Source organism: Nomia melanderi, chromosome 5, assembly GCF_051020985.1.
Source record: "Nomia melanderi isolate GNS246 chromosome 5, iyNomMela1, whole genome shotgun sequence".
Lineage (NCBI taxonomy): Eukaryota > Metazoa > Arthropoda > Insecta > Hymenoptera > Halictidae > Nomia > Nomia melanderi.
The window spans coordinates 10,586,052-10,590,346 of NC_135003.1; the positions used below are offsets into that span (position 1 = coordinate 10,586,052).

The 4,295-nt window shown below is 33.8% G+C and overlaps 1 long non-coding RNA gene across 2 annotated transcripts; it reads left to right on the top strand.

The window, feature by feature from the left end:
* Positions 1–2,599: 2,599 nt before the first annotated feature.
* Positions 2,600–3,467, top strand: LOC116430851 (uncharacterized). Of its 2 annotated transcripts, none has more exons than XR_012998603.1 (3): positions 2,600–2,904; positions 2,969–3,041; positions 3,164–3,467. It is a non-coding gene; the product is annotated as an uncharacterized LOC116430851 (long non-coding RNA). The 2 variants fall into 2 exon arrangements; XR_004235807.2 differs by having other exon boundaries at positions 2,643–2,904; positions 2,969–3,020; positions 3,164–3,439.
* Positions 3,468–4,295: the final 828 nt, after the last annotated feature.

The following is a 4,295-nucleotide window of genomic DNA, read 5'->3' on the forward strand; positions in this document are numbered from 1 at the left end:
GGCATCAGCGGTACCGCGACCTTCCCTACTCGGTGCCTCGCTCGTGTCTTAGCTTCGGCACCGTGGTGACTCATCCTTTTTCGATCTTCACGCGGCACGTCTTTACCCGATGAGTTTTCATTTCTTTAACCGCGGCCTTCATCATCATGAACTTCCCCGGCGTTCGCTTCGTCCGGCGATTCAAATGCGCAAACCATTCGCTCGGCTCTTTCCACGTGATTCGCCGGGAACCTTAATTAGAAAACGCCACCGACAGCTATCTCCCATCCCCTTTGTTAATCATAAACCGCAATCTTCTATTAACGCTTAAACAGGTGTACCATTCGATCGGCGATACTATCTTTAACTCGGGAGAATTAAATGACATAGGTATTTACTAATTTATGATATACTGGGTGTCCCGTAGAATGCAGAACTGCCGGAGGAACAGTACTTCTGAGAATACGAGTAAATGAAAGAATGTAGAATAACATTCTGAACGTTCTTTCATTTTTTATGGTGAGGAGTGTATGCAGATAAGCGAAATATCTCGTGCCTCCTGTTTTAGCTATTTGAGTAATGTGAAAGGACTGAGTTCCGCCTGAGACAACCGTTATACGAGTGTTTTTATAATAGACGTTAAAATACTTAATTGATACTTACATATGTAGAAACATATATGGAATTAAAGTAAATAAACATTGTGCGAAGGAAAAGAGAATTTTTAAAAAAATGTTAAAACTAACGCATTAGCATTTCATTTGCTCGTTGATCGTATGATGCCAATTAAATTGGCAAGAAATTTATAGGACTATTAAATGTACCATATCCTGGATTAACGTACAAACTAAGCCGAATTACGTATGTTAATGACCTTTCTTGGTAGTTTGAAGAAATTTTACAGAATGTGAAATTCGGTTTTTCTAAGATCTCTTCAAGTGAAATAGAGTAGAAAGCTTCGACCACAAAGGTTCGTTTGCCAAACGGATAATTTATCCACGATTAGATGGTTAGCATAAGAAAGATTAAATAATTAAATGTTTGTACACTTTTTTAAAATATTACTCAATCCAACCTGCACGTAGCGATGTACATACATACGAGCTTTGCATTCTTCAAAGTAGCTTTGGAGGTTTTCTTTTATCAAAGTGTTTACAAGCTTAACTTTTTCTTTCATTTTGCGCCGGGAATAAAAATGCGTTTTACGTTTATGGTAAAAGCGTATTCGCCAGATTTGATACCCTGTAATTTTCATCTTTCCCCAAAAGTGGAAAACGTGTTTTCATACTCGGCTTACGGTGGAAAAGGAAAGGGTCTTTTACAAAAAGCTTTGATAAAAATTAGCTGTAGTACTGATTTTAAAAGTTGGGGACGTGTTGGTTAAAAGTATTTTCAAGTAGCGACAAATTAAAGGCTTACGTTTTGTCAATGAACCGCTTTCGTCACATTAATCTGCTCGCTCAATCGTAAAGGCACTGTGTGATGAGAACAAAGGTAAATGTATAAAATGGTTTTTCAAACGCTCCAACGAAACTTGAAGAGTATTTCTACGGATCTGTTCAGTAAGTCTTAACATCTACAGCAATTCTTTTTTAAAAAATATTATATTCGTATTCTTCTCTTATGAAAATGTCATATTTCGTAATCACAGCGAGTACCGTACAGTGTGTGCACAGAAAATCACATAAACGATTTAGAAGGTATTCTAATTTCTTCACTGTAATTACTGATCAATCGTTTAACATAACATGGAAACACGTTTTTTTATATACATTCAATATTATTTCTTGTGACGCCAATTTTAAATACGATGAAAGATATACAATACAATCAGCCCATACGAGGTGTGAAGTCAACATCTTTCCCCTTTCCAAAATCAGCTTTCTAACGATCAATTAAAAACGAAATGATTATAGACTACGTTTTCAATAACGCAACAGTTGCGAGAAGTATATTCTATAATTCAGAAATTTTTGAAAAGATATAGGCTAATTATAGCTAAGAAAAGTTAATCGAACAAGTGATAAAATAGTTTAAAACGTTAATGTTAATAAAGAAAATATTTTAAACAGAGAAATAGGATCAACTGAATTGCTTACTGCTTCAGAGCGTGTGAGGCATAAAGTTGATATAAAAAGTATAGAAAGAACGAGGACAGCGAACTTCATTCTGCGAAACATGATTTACTTCTTGCGGAATTCTGAACTTCGTTAATATGAATCTATGTGATATTGCTTCATATATAAAGCAGCAGCGCGGACAGTGAAACATTTAAATTTATACTTCGTGACTTAGTTGTTAAAATCATATGTATTGAAGTGTACCTATTAAAAATAACAGAAGTGATAAAAACGCAATTAGAGAATCAATAAACTGGACAAATTCTATTTTCATGAATTTTTTTTTGAAAGTAGAAAGAAAGTTTCTTTAAATAAAGTGTTTTAATTGATATCACTATCAGGTATCTTAGAACAGGATTTTTACATCATACAAAATGCCGTTGTCATAGATTACAGTAATAAAAAGTTAGAAGCATCCTATGATAAGCTTTATTTTCCACAATATCAGGTTTTCTACTCATGAAACTTTCCGTCTATAGCAGAGATAAAAGTACGGTTGTAACAGTTGCAAATTATAGTGGTAAAGTATTGCATATCTTACTTCTTTTCATAAATTTTGTAAAATATTCCATAAAAAGGAGTAAATTCTGACGATAATACTAAATTAATAACATTGTCACGAAAAACCCGACTTAACGATAAAATGTTTGTGACTAAATTGAGTATATAAATGGTGAAAATGTTCGTGGGTGTTAATAGTTTCAAAAAACCTAAACATAGCAGTATGCAAGAGACAATGAAAGCGACTTTTCTCTTACTGTCCATGATTTACCTCACAACATTCTTTATTGCATCATCTGAAGCGGTAAGAAACGCATTTGATATTAGTTTTTACACTGAGAAGTTCATTACGCATATTTTCTTTGTAGTACATAATTTGGGTACCTCCAAATAGACCCCCACGGCCTCAGAACGGATAATGTAAGTCAATACTTCCGAAAGGTGATTATAATCATTAATTCCTACGACTATAATTCGAAAATGTCATTACATAATATTTCATCAAATAATTATTAATAACCACTAAAGATAAAGTAATTATTTCTTGTTTAATTAATTACCAGGGTCCACTTCGTAAAACCAAAATGTTGGAGTTGGTATCAAGAAAGGCTTGCAGATTGTATTTATCATAATAAGAATAATATGTAACCTTACGAGACATGAAATATAATAGATGAAGCATACAAATCGTATCGCCCTATTATTCATAATTGTTAAGATTATTTCTTCCGTGATTTTCTTTACAATAAATACAGTAAACGTAAGTTTCTTTTTATTTACGTATGTAGTTAAATATTTTAAGACCCTGCTATAACAATAGTTCTGTTCTGTCCGTCCAAGGCACTTGTAGAATGAATTAAATAAATAATACGTACAAAACGGACTAAATTATTTTCGCATGTTTTCCCTCGTCATTAGGTCAGGATTGTTTTTGACAGCAGATGCATTCGTAAGTGATAAATATTTCTTTTTCCTGAATCTGTAACACAAAGTTTTGTAGAAATGTCGAACAGAGTTCAGTGAAGCTCGATGAGCTTATTATTTATTTACGATCTCTATATCTGACAAATATGTCGTAATAAACCATCTTATACGAGTAAATAGTTGATTCTGTTGCGTGGAAAATTATCAACAGAATTTAATTTATTTGCAGCCACTCACCACTCAATTTATAAATATGCTGAATTAATCATATAGACCGAAAATGTGCCCCGACTTGTTGCGACACTCGAATTCGATTACTGTAATCGCAATTATTTGCCAACAAAGCGCCACGTCACTTGTGGAAGCACATAATAATATTACCATCCTATATTCCTAAATGTATAACACATTTATCAGAAAAGTGGAAAGAGTTACTGGGACGTTGCAGTTATTAAGATTGAATTACAGCATCACACAAAGTGAACAAACGCTTGCGTTCTTTATTAAACGCCCGAAGGGAGCGCGCCGCGGAAAAAATGAGATTTTGTTACTTTTCAATGGTTATCACGGTAATTAAAAAACACGGAACGGTCAAAGACGTCACTCAGTGCCGCGTTCCTCGGGAAATGTAAAGACCTTTAAAATCCACTCAACTCTAATTTCACTTCTAATTTCTCTGCATATTATAAAACGTATATCCGCTTTGCAATTCGCGAATCACTATCTCTTTTCACAATTTTATTACTATTTTCAAGATTTGAAACACATTGC